This window comes from Phyllobates terribilis, unplaced genomic scaffold (assembly GCF_046119375.1).
Source record: "Phyllobates terribilis strain yellow unplaced genomic scaffold, ASM4611937v1 Scaffold_12__6_contigs__length_324123572, whole genome shotgun sequence".
In the NCBI taxonomy this organism is placed as follows: domain Eukaryota; kingdom Metazoa; phylum Chordata; class Amphibia; order Anura; family Dendrobatidae; genus Phyllobates; species Phyllobates terribilis.
Genome location: NW_027362772.1, coordinates 9,141,144 through 9,161,944, shown reverse-complemented (window position 1 = coordinate 9,161,944; position 20,801 = coordinate 9,141,144). Strand labels below are relative to the sequence as shown.

The following is a 20,801-nucleotide window of genomic DNA, read 5'->3' as shown; positions in this document are numbered from 1 at the left end:
CTATTGATGACGTGGAGTGAATCCATGAAACCAGGGCTCGAGCCATGCCACCACATCTCCTGCAGGCGTGAATAGATGTATATTACAGCCATCAGCCACGCACAGCTTAGAGATATATCATGGCACATGTGTAATGTTTTTTTGTGTAGGTTATCGCAATCCTGCTTGAAGTTAGTTGGTTTTAAAAGAAATTGAAAAGTCAGGATAAAGGGAAACTCTGTTATTGTACAGAAATTCACACTTGGCCCTCACTGCACATTTAATGTTATTGATCATAAAAGTGAAGTTTGGTCAGAAAGACTGGACCTGGTCTTGTAGGAACCATATGAGAACATTCAGCCGCACAGAAGGGAGAGAAGGAAGATTCATCCAATAAGATATCAGGGATCTAGGAAGCCAACAGCATCATTACCCTCCGCTTTCTCTTACAGGCCCATCAGAATATTTTTCTTCAAGTGATTTTCTCACTTGTCAGCACTTTCTACGTACGCTGTCATTTGGCTTTGTAGTTTACAGATCTGGGCAGGTAACGGTCAGCGTCTACTAATCCCAGGGGGTAGGTGGATCCTCCAGGTTGTATGTTCTACAGAAAAGGGCTTTCACAATTACACAAAGTAAATTGAATATTTTCGGACGGAGGAGAATGTTTTGGTCTAGTGGCAAAATGGTGATCACACGATTGTGATACGGCCGGACTACACCACCCATAAAGCAGCCACAGCCGGTGACGGAGAAGAATCTGTGACTTCTCTGCATTTAGTGGTCACTACTCACCTGGGTAGTCATATGTAGGAATCTCCTCTTTACACCGCTCATCACCCCTCACATATGTCTCTGTAGTATTAATATGGGTCAGATCTTCACCCTGAAACAAATATTGTAAAAGTCACAGACAGATGGAGAAGTCACATCTATGATCAGCTCTAATCCTGCCATCTCCAACTTTCTCATTACACAAATCTAAAACATATTATTGGTGGATAAAACAAGACTGAAGACATGACTTTTACAGCCGTCTACACATCATAGGGGAAATCTCATAACATCTTCTCTCCATCTACCTGATGATCCTGGGGAACATTGGGATCTTCTTGTTTACAGTCCTGTGGAAGAAGAGGACGGGGACATCTCTCTGGTGTTGTCCTCTTACTGGATGGATCTGGAGGAAACACATACAGGGATTGAATTCATTTTTTACATACAGATAATTATAGGCCGTGTGTATTTAGTCCTGTCTATTACTTGGTGATGTGAGGGGCTGGGGAACCTCCATCAGGATGTCCCAGTACAGGTCTTTGTGTCCTTCTAAATACTCCCACTCCTCCATGGAGAAATAGACGGTGACATCCTGACACCTTATAGGAACCTGACACATACAATGATAGAGTCATCCCCCGATCCCTCCATAGCGTTACTGTATAATGTCCCAGCAATATCACCTCTCCAGTAAGAAGCTCAATCATCTTGTAGGCGAGTTCTAGGATCTGGTCATTGATGTCCTCATGTATCAGGGGGTGAGGTGGAGGCCCCGTGATTAATCTCTGGTTATGGAGAGACACCTTAATAAATCTCACTACAGACATTTCCAGAGTCCTCACCTCTCCAGTTCTGTCCATCTGTTATTCCCATAGATAAGAATGATGTAATGTGACGTCATCAGAATCTCTCACCTCTCCAGTAAGCCGGAAGAGGATCTCTAGGGTGAGGAGTAATATCCTCTCCGCCATCTTTTCCCTGTCCATATCCATCTTTGATGGGTAAATCAGGAAAATGTTCTTATATAGACGATCTTCACTGAGAGGATCCGGTATTGTAGAGACCTGAACGAGAAGAAGATGAGCCGATGTAACATCATAAAAATCCAGTGTAATAATACAAATACTGGAGATAATAAGGGAAACATATGAGGAGATTTATTATTTTACAGTTTTTATTTTTTCTTTACATCTAGTAATAAAACCTTTATATTTTAGGCCACAGGCAACAAGCAGTTTCTTCCTCGAAGTCTGCAGCTGAATACGTTTCTCGTAGACTCACCTTCCATAAAGCTAATTTTCGTCTCATTTTCCGTCACTGGAATTGGCATTAGCAATACTGCAGGAGATATTTATTTCACGTGACATGAGAAATAACTACTTCATGATGAGGAAACATCTTCTACTACGGATCTAAAACCATATTTGGAGACAGTCCGTCACTGACTACATCACCACTGGCCGTCTGTATAAATGTTTCCCATCTTCCCCGAACTGTAATCTTCTATCAAGTTAGATCTCATGTCTGATTCACACACAGAAGTTTGAGGCTTTTATAAAAGCTGTTTTGTTTGCACAAATGCCGCAGACAGAAATTATTTGATACTTAAGTCTACACGTACAGTGTATTATGGGTTTTATTTCTAGCCTTAGGCCTTCCTATATTACAAGAAAAAACCCAGAAAAAAAGCAGATATTAAAAGGTTTCAAAAGAAAATTGGCACCAACAATTCTTGTAAAAAGAAAAAACATGCAAAAAGACACATTTTGTCATTTTTTAACATGTTATGAACTCTTTTGGGCACCAGAACATAGATGTACACCACAGGGATGGCACAGGTGCGGCTGCAATAAAATCCCTGGCAGTTTAACCACTTGCTCCTGCAAAAAGCAAACAAGGCATCTAAGAAGGAGTGACAGAGTTCAGCTGAATGCCCTCCTCCCCCAAGTACTGGGCCTGTAATGTACAAAAGTCTATTAGGCCGAGCCAGAGGCAGAGTTCCATAACTTACTTTTTAACGCCTCCATAAACATTAGACTAAAGTTACATGGAAGCACTGATTTTGGTCGACTATATAATGTATTTGGGGACCTCCCTACAGATGCAGTCAGTCATACAAACCACAGGAAAGCTGGAATATTTATGTATGGGGGAGTCTGGAGAGATAGCCATCTGCCAAATGATCCTTCAGCCAACACTTATCTCATGTGTATGGGGCAGTTAGTATTACACTGACAGGCAGTGATAATACACGGCACTACAGTAGTACCGTGCATCACCTGAGCAATCAGAGGGTTCTGTGTTGTATGATCACACTAATGACAGTTATTTTAAAAAGTTTATAAAAAAGGTTTAAAAAAAGTTTTAAAGTGAAAATATCACAGTTTTAGCAAAAATAAATATTTGTCACTATAAGGAAAACATGCATATAATGAGAAAATGGAGAGGGAGGTCAGCTCACTGTTATTTAATGCACCTTGTCTGAAGAACACCGCATGGAGCCGCCCTGGTCAGGGACTGTGAAGACCCGGGGTCTTCTGTGGGCGTAACGCTAGTCAAACAACACAGGGTGAGGGTAAAACAGCATGGTAATACTTTATTGAACCACAAAGAGGACATTAAACATACAGAACAGTCCCAGCAAATACCCAAGATGGTACATTACACAGTCTCATCCTTCCTTCTCTGCCCACCTGGGATAGAACAGCTGCGACTATGGAGACTTCCAGGGCTGACTACCTCAACCAGTGGCCCTCCGCTTCTGGCAGACCCCCACAGAGAGAAGGTAGCGGCAAGCTTAGGAAGTCAACAGTCCATTGAATTACAAGACCAGGAGACCCGATGGTCCCATCCTGGCCTCTCTGAGAGTTTCCATGGGACCAGACGACCGGTAGGTCCCTCCTGGCAACTCCAAATGTCTCCATCGGTTCTAGGTGACCGGTGGGTCCCTCCTAGCAACACCAAAAGAGCATATCCATGGGGCCAAGTGACTTTTTCGCCCTCTCCTGGACTTCCCAAAAGTATCCATGGTCTCTTTGATGGTTAATGGAGCAGATCTGAAACTTTCCAGTGAGGGCTGATACCCTTAGACTAGAATCATGTAGAATACAAATCTGTGTCTCTTTAGATGCCATGCAATCCATCTACTTTCCTGAAGGAGGTCTCCCATTCTCCTTCCAAAGTCCTTCTGATGTTCCGTGATTCTCTGACCCAAATTTCATTCCGTCTACAGCACTACAGACATCCCTGTTTGTATTTACATCTGTGTGAGGTCATAAAGCCCAGATAAAAGAGGTAAGGGTGCAGGGATCACCTATCATTGTTTGAGCTAATCTATTTACATAGTTGGTATCACAGGGCTGTTGTAAATAAACTTTCAGCTGACTTAGTACAATTTGTCATTAGCACAGTAAACATGATTGTTTCCAAACAAATAGAATTCAGCATTCAGGGTTATACAAATACTATGACCTTTTTGATCAGCAAGAGAAATACAGCCCCTGATGAAGCTACTGTAGTAGCGATACGCATAGGGCTTACCTCTCTGCAGTGGACTGCCTCCGTAGGTATCTATGCCCTACGTGTATCGCTACTACAGAAGCTTCGTCAGGGGTCGTATGTTTTTTAACCACTTGTGTGTCCCTACATGAAATAAACTTGCTATTGTATTTACTATTTGTAGTAATTCTTATTATTTTTGGATGTGCATTATCTCACTGTGCAAGCTTTTCTCTACCTACTTCTTTATGTGCTTTGTTGCACAGTTACCATTGCCCCCCGTATCATACTTCAGTGATTTAGATTGTGTGGTGCCGACTGCCAAATATCTTAATAGATTAATGTCTTCTAATACATTTTTTTAGGGGCCCTGACGTGCATCCCACGTATTGTAGTTAACTCTCTATACACTCTATTAAATAAATGACCCCTATAGTGTTACAATTGATGAAATTGTGTTTTGAAAATTGCTGTACCGTTAGGTTTTCTTCAAATGTGTCGGTTTTATTAACATAGTTGCATGCTTTACAGGGTGTATGCCCACATTTAAAAAAACCCTTATAGGATAACCAAGTTACATTGTGCTTGATATTTGTTTCTTGCTTATTCCGCCTAGTGTAGAAGCCTTTTTGGATCCAAAACTCAAACAAAATATGCAAAAGAATTTACAAAGTCTGGAGGATGCCATCTCATACATCAAAAAAACTACGTTTGAGAGAGATATCAAAGACTACGAGTCAAATTCAATTTACACATGGAAACGAAATAAACCAGGAGCTACTGTTCTGAAATACAGGTCACACAATAAATTCAAAGGAAATGGAGGAGAGCGGAGGTCAGCTTCACAAATCCTAATGTGTCCATGGGTTCCTCTAATTATAATTCTCTGAGGACTTATCTGATGCATCAGTGGGATCAACTAAAGAAAGATGGAACAAAAATAAATTCTCAAGAACGCACCACAATCCAGCACAAAACAACGGGCGGCAGAAAGCTCAAACGTGCCCGGACATGTGCATTCCATGCCGGAGGGCATCACGGTCTCCTATCTGCGCATGCGCATGTCCGGAAGCATACTGTAACGGGTCTGGGAGGCGGAACCTCTGAGCAACTATACAAGGGGGCGGTCCTTGTAAGGAAGCGGGTGGCTCCCAGGGAAGACGGGCAGGTAGTCCCAGCAAGTGACAGGGACAGTCTCTGGGTAGAAGGGCAGGTAGTCACGGCAAGTGACAGGGACAGTCTCTGGGTAGAAGGACAGCAGGCAGGTGGCTGGTGAGCGCTCCCAGGTGAGCAGGCGAGAGTCTTTGGACAGGCAGGTGGTCACGGCAAGTGACGGCAGAGCCTCCAGGTAGGCTAGCAGGCAGGTAGCAGGTGAGTGCTCCCAGGTGAGCAGGCAAGAGTCTCTGGACAGGCAGGTGGTCACGGCAAGTGACGGCGGAGCCTCCAGGTAGGCTAGCAGGCAGGTAGCAGGTGAGCGCTCCCAGGTGAGCAGGCAAGAGTCTCTGGACAGGCAGGTGGTCACGGCAAGTGACGGCGGAGCCTCCAGGTAGGCTAGCAGGCAGGTAGCAGGTGAGCGCTCCCAGGTGAGCAGGCAAGAGTCTCTGGACAGGCAAGGTGGTCACGGCAAGTGACGGCGGAGCCTCCAGGTAGGCTAGCAGGCAGGTAGCAGATGAGCGCTCCCAGGTGAGCGGGCAGGCTGGTCCATAGACAGACTGAAAGGTGTCGGAAGGCAGACCGTCGGACCGCAGGCTTGCAAGCAGGAAAACGGATATCAGGCAGGTATCAAGCAGGAATCTGACAGGTGACTGGCAGGTAACGGGACCTGAGGGCTGAAGCAGAGTGACGGCTTTGCAACAACATTGCTCGGGCACCTCCATTTTGGAGGAGGTGCCTTATATATGGTGAGGTCCTCCGGGCATTGGCCGGGGACTCCTTAGGACGGCGCACGCGGCCCCTTTAAGAGAGGGGGGAGCGCGCGCGCCCTAACCACAGTGGCTGGGAAGCAGCGCGCGCTGCCAGCAGAGCGGGAGGAGGACGCCGGGCACGGAGTGGAGAGGTGAGGGGAACAGCGTCCCTGCCTAGCAGGAGGCAGGGACGCCGACGCTACACATGCGTTCCACGCCGGATCGCATATGGTATTGGATTACATACCACCAACATAGAAAAATCCTATCTCTGAGATCAGCATCATGGGAGATTAAAAACAAGTACTGCACATCCTCCCATCATGTAATAGGCATGTAGATCTACTTTATCACTACAAAAAATATGGGATGGTGGCCCACAGTATATTCCTAAATGGTCAAACTTGACCTCTATTGCACAATTAGAGATACACAAGGATCACATTTGTCAATGACGAAATAGTATAAGTGGAATATAATTGGTAAGTAATAATTCTGATATAGAAGCTCAGATATCTCGGTGAAGTACAACAATATGTGAACCCCATTCACAGGGAACTGACTAGCAATGGGTAGAGCATAAATCCAAAAATATAATCCAGAATGGGGCTGTAGTCACACAAAACAGGCATAGGAAATTTGCTCATTGAGTCCCTTAGGGGCTCGTGAATCCAGTCTAACAATCCACTCACTTTCCTTTCAGAGGATACATCTATTGTGATCACCTCCTCTCACATTGGGTTTACCCACCACCATGATACAAAAGGAGAGGTCTCCGGTTTCACCTCGATGTGCACTGTTCATGTGTCTCACTAATGGGATCTCCCGACCACGGGTCGACCACAAGTATATCCCAGTGTTTTCTGAGGATATGAAAGATACAGTCACTCTGATTGTCATAAGTTTTTCTTACTCGTGTAGTCCAATCTTCTTCTTGGTCTCTTGGATTGGTATGGAGGAGTGTCTCTCTCTCCCATTTTTCTGCAAACGATGATGCGGAGTCGAAAATGTACCATGAGTACCCTTTATCCCTTAATCTGGTGTTCAGATCTATTGCCTGTATATTAAAATCTGTGACATTCGAGCAGTACCTTCTCAACCGTAAAAATTGGCCCTTGGGTTTTCCTCTTTGTGTGGGGATGGGGGGGGTGGTTATCACACTTCAATAGTTTATTAGTGCTTGAAGGTTTATGGTAGATGAGTGTTCCTAGGGTCCCATTTCAATCTTTCTTGATCAGTACATACTGGAACGGCAACTGGTAATAATTGGTGTTGGTCTGCTCCTTTAAACAAAATGTACTTTTCAGGTTATATCCTCAGTACCCTCACTTATCTTCCCTTCTTTTGAGGACCACAGAGTCAGACTCTACCGGCCCTTCTCCCTTAAAGTGCCGGTTGTCCATCGCCCTCCGGGCCCCTCGTGTCCCCTCCCGTCAGTTTGTGGATCATTTTGCCACTTGGCTTCCAAACTTTCTATCCTATGACATCCCCACCCTCATCATGGGAGACTTTAACATCCCAATTGGTGATCCATTCTCCCCATCTGCAGCTCATCTTTTATCGCTAACTTCCTCCTTCGGCCTTTCACAGCTTACTAATTCTCCTACACATGAATATGGAAATACTCTTGACTTGATCTTCGCCCGGCTCTGTTTAATACATGACTTTACCAACGCTCCTCTTCCGCTCACTGATCACAACCTTCTTTCATTCTCTGTCAAGAACTGTCACCCTGTTCAAGACACCCCCACTTTCCACACTTACAGAAATATACAATCTATTAACACCCAGAAATTTATGAAAACGTTGCAAACATCATTGGCCCCAATCTCCTCCCTCTCATGTCCTGACTCTGCACTGAAGCATTATAACGAAACATTGCAATGCTCCCTGGATGAAGCTGCACCTCCTACATAGAGAACAACTCGGCGCAGATGAGGACAACCCTGGCACACGCTGTAAACACGTCTTCTCCAGCGGTGCTCCACGTGTGCTGAACGGCTGTGGAGAAAATCTAATCTGCCCGAAGATTTCCTCCATTATAAATTTATGCTTAAAACCTATAACTCCGCCCTTCACCTCTCCAAACAAACCTACTTTAATAAACTCATCATCTCACGGTCCAATAATGCTAAAAGCCTGTTTGACACGTTTCACTCTCTCCTCAATCAAACAGCACAAGGCCCGACCGCCGACCTCAGTGCTGACGATCTGGACAATTATTTCAAAGAAAAAATTAACCATATCCGACGGGAAATTTTCTCCCAGTCCTCAAATGTAATGCATGCTCCTCCCTCCCACACTGCATCTCGCTCATTTTCTGACTTCGAACCAGTCACGGAAGAAGAAAAAAACCATCCCTCGACGAGAACTGTGCTGCTAACTACAGACCTGTCTCCAATCTTACCTTTATCTCTAAACTCCTGGAACGCCTCGTCCATTCCCGTCTGATCCGCTATCTCTCAGATAACTCTCTTTTTGACCCTTTACAATCTGGTTTCCGATCTTTACATTCTACTGAAACTGCGCTCACTAAAGTCTCTAATGATCTACTAACAGCTAAATCTAATGGTCACTACTCCCTGCTGATTCTCCTGGATCTCTCTGCAGCATTCGACACTGTGGATCTACCTCTCTGACCGCTCCTTCACTGGGTCTTTTGCTGGCTCCTCTTCCTCTCACCTTCCCCTTATTGTCGGGGTTCCTCGAGGATCAGTCCTAGGCACCCTTCTTTTCTCCTTATACATCGCTGCTATTGGACAATCAGCAGATTCGGTTTTCAGTACCATCTCTATGCTGATGACACCCAATCATACACCTCTTCTCCAAACATCACCCCGGAATTATTACAAAATACCAGTGATTGTCTTTCTGCTGTGTCTAACACTATGTCCTCCCTCTATCTAAAATTGAATCTGTCAAAAACTGAACTACTTGTATTTCCTCCCTCCACTAACCTACCTGTGCCCAATATTGCCACTTCAGTTTTTGGCTCCACCATTACTCCCCAGCAACCAGCCCACTGGTTGGTCTTGGGGTCATATTCGATTCAGATCTTGGCTTCACACCTCACATCAAATCACTCACTCGCTCGTGTCATCTACACCTCAAAAACATCTCTAGAATCAGAAATTTTCTTACCTTTGACTCGGCAAAAACTCATACTGTAGCTCTTATTCATTCTCATCTAGACTATTGCAACTCTTTACTAATCGGTCTCCCTCTTTCTAAACTTTCCCCTCTCCAATCCATCCTCAACGAATGCAGCCAGGATCACATTCCTTGCCAACCGATACACCAATGCCTCTTCCCTGTGCCAGTCATTGCACTGGTTGCCAATCCAATACAGAGTTCAATATAAACTTATCACTCTCACCCACAAAGCGCTCCATCCTTCAGTACCCCCCTACATCTCCTCCGTCGTCTCAGTCTACCACCCTTCCCGTGCCCTCCGTTCTGCTAATAACTTTAAACGAAAATCCTCCGTAATCCGAACCTCCCACTCCCGTATCCAAGATTTCTCGCGTGCTGCACCAATTCTGTGGAATGCACTACCCAGGACAATTCGATTAATTCCCAATACCCACAGTTTTAAGCGTACCGTAAAAACCCATTTCTTTAGACTGGCCTATCACCTCAACACACTAACTGTCCCAGTTTGGTCCATATTAAAATTTTCTTCAAAATCATGCTCATACCATCCATGCAGTGATTAGCCTCTGTCTGTACTGTACACATACTGGCAGGCGACCAGTTCATGTAGTGTTATGTACTTACCCTATTTAGCATATTAAGGCTGTATTATAGAATATATGTACATTTTACCTTTGTGTCTCCCTATTTTCTTATAGACTGTAAGCTTGCGACCCTCACTCCTTTTAATATCTGAGCTATGTTTATTCTGTAAAGTCTGTATTGTCTGTATAAGTCCCCCCTAAAATTGTAAAGTGATGCGGAATATGTTGGAGCTATAAAAATCAAAATTATTATTATAATTAAATTCAGATGTAAATCTAAAGCCCACTCTATTGATGTTGAGTTCCTCGACAAATTAAAAAGATTGTTCACTCATCCCCGACCAGATGATAAAAATGTAGTCAATATATTTGCACCATATCCCAGTATATGAATGCCACCACTTATAATCATCTCTGAATATTATGGATTCCTCCCACGAGTCCAGGGATAAGTTAGCACATGAGGGGGCACAGGGGCTCCCCATCGCAGTACCCCTGAGCTGGAGGAAGTACTGCCTGTCAATAAGAAAGAAGTTATGAGTAAGAGTGAATTTTAGAAGATCCTCCATGAAGTCATTATGTCTGCTGCACTGTACGGATCTCGATTTAAAGAAATGTCTTACTCCTCTGATACCATCCTCAGGCCGTATATTACTGTACAAAGCCTCGATATCTAGTAAGGCCGGCTGCTCCCCTACATGCATGTATACATGCTCGAGGGTATACATGGAGGGGAGCAGGCAAAGGGAAAACCAACTCCAGAGGGATTATTCCAACTGCAGGACCTCAGGCGGTACTGTGGGGGCATCATACATACTGCATAAGGGGCATAATGGGGGCATTATACTGTGGGGGCATCATACATCCTGCATAAGGGGCATAATGGGGGCATTACACTGTGTGGGGGCATCATACATCCTGCATAAGGGGCATAATGGGGGCATTACACTGTGTGGGGGCATCATACATACTGCATAAGGAGCATAATGGGGGCATTACACTGTGGGGCATCATACATACTGCATACGGGGCATAATGGGGGCATTACACTGTGTGGGGCATCATACATCCTGTATAAGGGGCATAATGGGGGCATTACACATCCTGCATAAGGGGTATAATGAGGGCATTACACTATGTGGGGGCATCATACATACTGCATAAGGGGCATTACACTGTGTGGGGGCATCATAAATACTGCATAAGGGTTATAATGGGGGCATTACACTATGTGGGGGCATCATACCTCCTGCATAAGGGGCATTACACTATGTGGGGGCATCATACCTCCTGCATAAGGGGCATTACACTGTGGGGGCATCATACATCCTGCATAAGGGGCATAATGGGGGCATTACATTGTGTGGGGCATCATACATACTGCGTACGGGGCATAATGGGGGCATTACACTGTGTGGGGGCATCATACATCCTGCATAAGGAGTATAATGGGGGCATTACACTATGTGGGGGCATCATACATACTGCATAAGGGGCATTACACTGTGTGGGGCATCATACATACTGCATAAGGGGCATAATGGGGGCATTACACATACTGCATAAGGGGCATAATGGGGGCAATACACTGTGTAGGGGGCATCATACATACTGCATAAGGGGCATAATGGGGGCATTATACTGTGGGGGCATCATACATCCTGCATAAGGGGCATAATGGGGGCATTACACTGTGTGGGGGCATCATACATCCTGCATAAGGGGCATAATGGGGGCATTACACTGTGTGGGGGCATCATACATACTGCATAAGGAGCATAATGGGGGCATTACACTGTGGGGCATCATACATACTGCATACGGGGCATAATGGGGGCATTACACTGTGTGGGGCATCATACATCCTGTATAAGGGGCATAATGGGGGCATTACACATCCTGCATAAGGGGTATAATGGGGGCATTACACTATGTGGGGGCATCATACATACTGCATAAGGGGCATTACACTGTGTGGGGGCATCATAAATACTGCATAAGGGTTATAATGGGGGCATTACACTATGTGGGGGCATCATACCTCCTGCATAAGGGGCATTACACTATGTGGGGGCATCATACCTCCTGCATAAGGGGCATTACACTGTGGGGGCATCATACATCCTGCATAAGGGGCATAATGGGGGCATTAAATTGTGTGGGGCATCATACATACTGCGTACGGGGCATAATGGGGGCATTACACTGTGTGGGGGCATCATACATCCTGCATAAGGAGTATAATGGGGGCATTACACTATGTGGGGGCATCATACATACTGCATAAGGGGCATTACACTGTGTGGGGCATCATACATACTGCATAAGGGGCATAATGGGGGCATTACACATACTGCATAAGGGGCATAATGGGGGCAATACACTGTGTAGGGGGCATCATACATACTGCATAAGGGGCATAATGGGGGCATTACACTGTGTGGGGGGCATCATACATAATGCATAAGGAGCATAATGGGGGCATAACACTGTGTGGAGGCATCATACATCCTGCATAAGGGGCATAATGGGGGCATTACACTGTGTGAGGGGCATCATACATCCTGCATAAGGGGCATAATGGGGGCATAACACTGTGTGGAGGCATCATACATCCTGCATAAGGGGCATAATGGAGGCATTACACTGTGTGGGGACATCATACATCCTGCATAAGGGGCATAATGGGGGCATTACACTGTGTGGGGGCATCATACATCCAGCATAAGGGGCATAATGGGGGCATTACACATCCTGTATAAGGGGCATAATGGGGCATTACACTGTGTGGGGACATCATACATCCTGCATAAGGGGCATTGGTTGCATTACACTGTGTGGGGGGCATCATACATCCTGCATAAGGGGCATTACACTGTGGGGGCATCATACATCCTGCATAAGGGGCATAATGGGGGCATTACACTGTGTGGGGGCATCATACATCCTGCATAAGGGGCATAATGGGGGCATTACACTGTTACACTGTGTGGGGACATCATACATCCAACATAAGGGGCATAATGGGGGCATTACACTGTGTGGGGACATCATACATCCTGCATAAGGGGTATAATGGGGGCATTACACTGTGGGGGGCATCATACATCCTGCATAAGGGGCATAATGGGGGCATTACACTGTGTGGGGACATCATACATCCTGCATACGGGGCATAATAGGGGCATTACGCTGTGTGGGGACATCATACATCCTGCATAAGGGGCATAATGGGGGCATTACACTGTATGGGGGGCATCATACATCCTGCATAAGGGGCATAATGGGGGCGTTACACTGTGTGGGGGCATCATACATCCTGCATAAGGGGCATAACACTGTGTGGGGACATCATACATCCTGCATAAGGGGCATAATGGGGGCAATACACTGTGGGGGCATCATACATACTGCATAAGGGGCGTAATAGGGGCAATACACTGTGGGGGCATCATACATACTGCATAAGGGGTATAATGGGGGCATTACACTGTGTGGGGACATCATACATCCTGCATAAGGGGCATAATGGGGGAATTACACTGTGTGGGGGCATCATACATCCTGTATAAGGGGCATAATGGGGGCGTTACACTGTGTGGGGACATCATACATCCAACATAAGGGGCATAATGGGGGCATTACACTGTGTGGGGGCATCATACATCCTGCATAAGGGGCATAATGGGGGCATTACAATGTGTGGGGCATCATACATCCTGCATAAGGGGCATAATGGGGGCGTTACACTGTGTGGGGACATCATACATCCTGCATAAAGAGCATAATGGGGCATTACACTGTGGGGGGGGGCATCATACATCCTGCATAAGGGGTATAATGGGGGCATTACACTGTGTGGGGACATCATACATCCTGCATAAGGGGCATAACACTGTGTGGGGACATCATACATCCTGCATAAGGGGCATAATGGGGGCAATACACTGTGGGGGCATCATACATACTGCATAAGGGGCGTAATAGGGGCAATACACTGTGGGGGCATCATACATACTGCATAAGGGGTATAATGGGGGCATTACACTGTGTGGGGACATCATACATCCTGCATAAGGGGCATAATGGGGGAATTACACTGTGTGGGGGCATCATACATCCTGTATAAGGGGCATAATGGGGGCGTTACACTGTGTGGGGACATCATACATCCAACATAAGGGGCATAATGGGGGCATTACACTGTGTGGGGGCATCATACATCCTGCATAAGGGGCATAATGGGGGCATTACAATGTGTGGGGCATCATACATCCTGCATAAGGGGCATAATGGGGGCGTTACACTGTGTGGGGACATCATACATCCTGCATAAAGAGCATAATGGGGCATTACACTGTGGGGGGGGGGCATCATACATCCTGCATAAGGGGCATAATGGGGGCATTACACTGTGTGGGGGGCATCATACATCCTGCATAAGGGGTATAATGGGGGCATTACACTGTGGGGGTCCTGTACTCTGAGAACAATACGTTTCCTCCCTTCCTGTCTCCATAGTTGGGTCGTATGTATCTATTACAGGAAACAGAACAGAAACCTTATGATTCTTATAAAGGGGCAACACAAGACCCCAAAAGTCTCCGTGCTGAAGGGGTTAATGCCCCCTGCCCCAGTAATGGGGTCTCCACATACCTCCACCTGCAGAGCCGCCACCACATATATGGCTGTTGTGTGCGCACAGGACCTGTGATGAGGTCACAGGAGGGGAGGAGTCAGGGGTCACATGATCAGGGGCCTCAGTGGATGCAGGACTCTGCTGTGCTGGTTGTCATGGTGCTGGATGAGCTGAAGTTTATGTGTGGGGTCAGGAGGGGTTTACAGTGTGGATGTAGCAGAGCCGCGCGTGTACGAGGTGTACGGAGCAGAGCCGGGTGTGTACGAGGTGTACGGAGCAGAGCCGCGTGTGTACGAGGTGTACGGAGCAGAGCCGCGTGTGTACGAGGCGTAAGGAGCAGAGCCGCGAGTGTACGAGGCGTACGGAGCAGAGCCGCGCGTGTACGAGGCGTACGGAGCGGAGCCGCGCGTGCACGAGGCGTACGGAGCGGAGCCGCGTGTGCACGAGGCGTACGGAGCGGAGCCGCGTGTGCACGAGGCGTACGGAGCGGAGCCGCGTGTGCACGAGGAGTACGGAGCGGAGCCGCGTGTGCACGAGGCGTACGGAGCGGAGCCGCGTGTGCACGAGGCGTACGGAGCGGAGCCGCGTGTGCACGAGGCGTACGGAGCGGAGCCGCGTGTGCACGAGGCGTACGGAGCGGAGGCGCGTGTGCACGAGGCGTACGGAGCGGAGGCGCGTGTGCACGAGGCGTACGGAGCGGAGGCGCGTGTGCACGAGGCGTACGGAGCGGAGCCGCGTGTGCACGAGGCGTACGGAGCGGAGGCGCGTGTGCACGAGGCGTACGGAGCGGAGGCGCGTGTGCACGAGGCGTACGGAGCGGAGGCGCGTGTGCACGAGGCGTACGGAGCGGAGCCGCGTGTGCACGAGGCGTACGGAGCGGAGCCGCGTGTGCACGAGGCGTACGGAGCGGAGCCGCGTGTGCACGAGGTGTACGGAGCGGAGCCGCGTGTGCACGAGGTGTACGGAGCGGAGCCGCGTGTGCACGAGGTGTACGGAGCGGAGCCGCGTGTGCACGAGGTGTACGGAGCGGAGCCGCGTGTGCACGAGGTGTACGGAGCAGAGCCGCGTGTGCACGAGGTGTACGGAGCAGAGCCGCGTGTGCACGAGGTGTACGGAGCAGAGCCGCGTGTGCACGAGGTGTACGGAGCAGAGCCGCGTGTGCACGAGGTGTACGGAGCAGAGCCGCGTGTGCACGAGGTGTACGGAGCAGAGCCGCGTGTGCACGAGGTGTACGGAGCAGAGCCGCGTGTGCACGAGGTGTACGGAGCAGAGCCGCGTGTGCACGAGGTGTACGGAGCGGAGCCGCGTGTGTACGGAGCGGAGCCGCGTGTGTATGAGGTGTACGGAGAGGAGCCGCATGTGTACGAGTTGTACGGAGAGGAGCCGCATGTGTACGAGTTGTACGGAGAGGAGCCGCATGTGTACGAGTTGTACGGAGAGGAGCCGCATGTGTACGAGTTGTACGGAGCGGAGCCGTGCGTGTACGAGGTGTACGGAGCAGAGCAGCGTGTGTTCGAGGTGTATGGAGCTGCGTGTCTACCAAGTGTATGGAGAGGAGCCGCGCGTGTACGAGGTGTACGGAGCGGAGCCGCGCCGCGCGTGTACGAGGTGTTCGGAGCGGAGCCGCGCGTGTACGAGGTGTAAGGAGCGGAGCCCCGCGTGTACGAGGTGTGCGGAGCGGAGCCGCGCGTGTACGAGGTGTACGGAGCGGAGCCGCGCGTGTACGAGGTGTACGGAGCGGAGCCGCGCGTGTACGAGGTGTACGGAGCGGAGCCGCGCGTGCACGAGGTGTACGGAGCGGAGCCTCGTGTGCACGAGGTGTACAGAGCGGAGCCGCGTGTGCACGAGGTGTATGGAGCGGAGCCGCGTGTGCATGAGGTGTACGGAGCAGAGCCGCGTGTGCACGAGGTGTACGGAGCAGAGCCGCGTGTGCACGAGGTGTACGGAGCGGAGCCGCGTGTGTACGAGGTGTACGGAGCGGAGCCGCGTGTGTACGGAGCAGAGCCGCGTGTGTATGAGGTGTACGGAGAGGAGCCGCATGTGTACGAGTTGTACGGAGAGGAGCCGCATGTGTACGAGTTGTACGGAGCGGAGCCGTGCGTGTACGAGGTGTACGGAGCAGAGCAGCGTGTGTTCGAGGTGTATGGAGCTGCGTGTCTACCAAGTGTATGGAGAGGAGCCGCGCGTGTACGAGGTGTACGGAGCGGAGCCGCGTGTGTACGAGGTGTTCGGAGCGGAGCCGCGCGTGTACGAGTTGTACGGAGCGGAGCCCCGCGTGTACGAGGTGTGCGGAGCGGAGCCGCGCGTGTACGAGTTGTACGGAGCGGAGCCGCGCGTGTACGAGGTGTACGGAGCGGAGCCGCGCGTGTACGAGGTGTACGGAGCGGAGCCGTGTGTACGAGGTGTACGGAGCGGAACCGGCTTTGTACGAGGTGTACGGAGCGGAGCCGCGCGTGTACGAGGTGTACGGAGCAAAGCCGTGTGTACGGAGCGGAGCCGTGTGTGTGTACGAGGTGTACGGAGCGGAGCCGCGCGTGTACGAGGTGTACAGAGCGGAGCCGCGCGTGTACGAGGTGTACGGAGCGGAGCCGCGTGTGTACGAGGTGTACGGAGCGGAGCCGCGCGTGTACGAGGTGTACGGAGCGGAGCCGCGCGTGTACGAGGTGTACGGAGCGGAGCCGCACGTGTACGAGGTGTACGGAGCGGAGCCGTGCGTGTGCGAGGTGTACGGAGCAAAGCCGTGTGTATGAGGTGTACGGAGCGGAGCCGCGCGTGTACGAGGTGTACAGAGGGGGACCTCTGCAAATTTATTAAAAATAAAAACTGAAATATCACATGGCCATAAGTATTCACACCCTTTGCTCGATATTGAGTAGAAGCCCCTTTTGAGCTAGTACAGCCATGTCTTCTTGGGAATGATGCAACAGGTTTTCACACCTGGATTTGGGGATCCTCTGCCATTCTTCCTTGCAGATCCTCTCCAGTTCCGTCAGGTTGGATGGTGAACGTTGGTGGACAGCCATTTTCAGGTCTCTCCAGAGATGCTCAAGTGGGTTTAGGTCAGGGCTCTGGCTGGGCCAGTCAAGAATGGTCACAGAGTTGTTATAAAACCACCCCTTTGTTATTTTAGCTGTGTGCTTAGGGTCATTGTCTTGTTGGAAGGTGAACCTTCGGACAAGTCTGAGGTCCAGAGCACTCTGGAAGAGGTTTTCATCCAGGATATCTCTGTACTTGGCCGCATTCATGTTTCCTTCAATTGCAACCAGTCGTCCTGTCCCTGCATCTGAAAAACACCCCCATAGCATGATGCTGCCACCACCATGTTTCACTGTTGGGATTGTATTGGGCAGGTGATGAGCAGGGCCTGGTTTTTGCTACACATAGCGCTTAGAATTATCACCAAAAAGTTCTATCTTCATCTCATCAGACCAGAGAATCTTATTTCTCATAGTCTGGGAGTCCTTCATGTGTTTTTGAGCAAACTCTATGTGGACTTTCATATGTCTTGCACTGAGGAGAGGCTTCCATTGGGTCACTCTGCCATAAAGGCCCAACTGGTGGAGGGCTGCAGTGATAGTTGACTTTGTGGAAATTTCTCCCATCTCCCTACTGCATCTCTGGAGCTCAGCCACAGTGATCTTTGGGTTCTTCTTTACCTCTCTCACCAAGGCTCTTCTCCCACGATTGCTCAGTTTGGCTGGACGACCAGGTCTAGGAAGACTTCTGGTGGTCTCAAACTTCTTCCATTTAAGTATTATGGAGGCCACTGTGCTCCTAAGAACCTTGAGTAATGCAGACATTCTTTTGTAACCTTGGCCAGATCTGTGCCTTGCCACAATTCTGTCTCTGAGCTCCTTGGGCAGTTCCTTTGAGCTCATGATTCTCATTTGGTCTGACATGCACTGTGAGCTATGAGGTCTTATATAGACAGGTGTGTGCCTTTCCAAATCAAGTCCTATCAGTTTAATTAAACACAGCTGGACTCCAATGAAGGAGTAGAACCATCTCAAGGAGGATCACAAGGAATGGACAGTATGTGACTTAAATATTAGTGCCTGAGCAAAGGGTCTGAAGACTTATGACCATGCGATATTTCAGTTTTTCTTTTTTAATAAATTTGCAAAAATGTCTACATTTCTGTTTTTTTCAGTCAAGATGGGGTGCAGAGTGTACTTTAATGAGAAAAAAATGAACTTTTTAGAATGTACCAAATGGCTGCAATGAAACAAAGAGTGAAAAATTTAAAGGAGTTTGAATACTTTCCGTATCCACGGTATATGGTTTCTGGATTGCTGATTTGTCTGGAATATTGTGTGTAGCTGCCAAAACAGCAGACCCCCTCTCCCACTACAGTGACCCCACTTAGGAAACGATATTCCTCTGGTATTAGAGGTTTAGAATACAAAGGGACATGATGAATTCTAAGTCTTTTCTTTAGACTATGGACTTCTTAGGGTGCCAACCTCCGCAGTCATTCAGTGTTAATAGTAATAAGGGTGAAATAGTAATTATCAATAAACCCCATCCTATTTCCTCTCATCTCCCAATGTGCCCGTCCATCTTTGTTATCATTTTTATTCTATCTCATATAAAGACTTAGAATCCATCACGCCCCTATGTATTCTAAGCCTCTAATCCCACATTTGTTATTATTCCTCCCCCACGATGGGGGTAAAGGCTGCTGGACTAATTATGTCTAACATTCCGGGAGGGTGTCATGGGTGTATCAGGTTTGACAGACAGTCGTTCTGGATCCAGCTATAGAAGGTCGCTGCGCTTGGCTTTGCAGACACCTTTATGATTCTTTCATCCCTGTAGTGTAGTGCTATCCTTCTCTCGCTAGGACCCAGCAGTGATCTCCTCTTTCTGCTGCTAATTGACACACCCTTGCTTGATATTTAAAAACCCACAGTGTCTCCAGAGAGTCACCAGTGAACTATTTTCCTCTGTTAAGGCCTGGAGTTCCAGCAGTCGGCTAGTTTCTTCTTGGAGTTTCTTGGTGATTAGGGACGATAGGGGAGTCAGGGTGTTGTAAGATCTGCCTAGGGGGTCTCCTCTCTCATTTTCCCTAGTTGTTGGGTTTCCCCCATGTTCCCATGGTCATACATTTGGTCCTTCCCTTCTACTTTGAAGAACCTAGAATATAAGACATATTTTCAGTTGTTTCACACTTTTTTGTTAAGTATATCATTCCACATGTGTTAATTCATAGTTTTGATGCCTTCAGTGTGAATTTACAATTTTCATAGTCATGAAAATACAGAAAAATCTTTAAATGAGGTGTGCCCAAACTTCTGGTCTGTAATGTATCAACCAGATATGGTCGTCATTGTGTCCATGGAGTAAGAGAGAGACAGCACATGTGTCTTGTGATTTTACATCCAGTCCAAGAGGGGCATCTCCAGCCCCCGATGTGGGGGACTGATATCACCAGCCTATTGTATTCTCCCATTTTCCCCCATCACTGACTAAGAGCTATGATGAACCCTGGTAACCTCAGCTGATAGGACAGAAGGGAACTGGTGTTACGAGTTGTATACACCACCTTTACACAACTATTGTAAATCTGCTTCTGATTTGCCCAGACTGAGCTTCTGTTCAGAGAAAAGTCCTTCCCCCTCCAGCAAAGCACACTGTCTTATATACACACTAATATTATATATATATATATATATATATATATATATATATATATATATATATATATATATATATATATATATATTAATATATACTCACACACACACACATGAGTGGAGCAATATTCATGTGGGATAATATATGTATATATATTATATGTATACTGTGGGGAAAAAAAGTATTTAGTCAGCCCCCAATTGTGCAAGTTCTCCCACTTACAGAGATGAGCGAGGCCTGTAATTGACATCATAGGTCGAGATCAACTATGAGAGACAAAATGAGAAAACAAATCCTGAAAATCACATTGTCTGATTTGGAAATATTTTTTTTAAATATATATAAATATACATGTATTAAAATGATAACAAATATTCATTTCATATATAAAGAGATAAAACTCAAATAAAAGCTGTGACACCTTCCCATAATGGCTACAGCCAGAGGGATCAAAAGAGAAAACGTATTCAGAGCATACCCCGGCCCCCTCACACCACCCCAATGCCGTATTGCTGATGCTTCGTCAGGGGCACTGTGATTTTCTTGATTTTTTTGGGATATTCTCTCTCTCAATGTTAAAATTAATCTACCCTTAAAATTATAGACTCTTCATGTCTTTGTCAGTGGGCA

General features: G+C 47.8%; 1 long non-coding RNA gene across 1 annotated transcript; it reads right to left on the bottom strand.

Annotated features, from left to right (window-relative positions):
* Window positions 1-828: 828 nt before the first annotated feature.
* Window positions 829-14,620, bottom strand: LOC141171891 (uncharacterized). Its single transcript, XR_012252390.1, has 4 exons — window positions 14,552-14,620; window positions 1,671-1,820; window positions 1,062-1,159; window positions 829-865 (listed from the first exon to the last, which is right to left on the bottom strand). It is a non-coding gene; the product is annotated as an uncharacterized lncRNA (long non-coding RNA).
* Window positions 14,621-20,801: the final 6,181 nt, after the last annotated feature.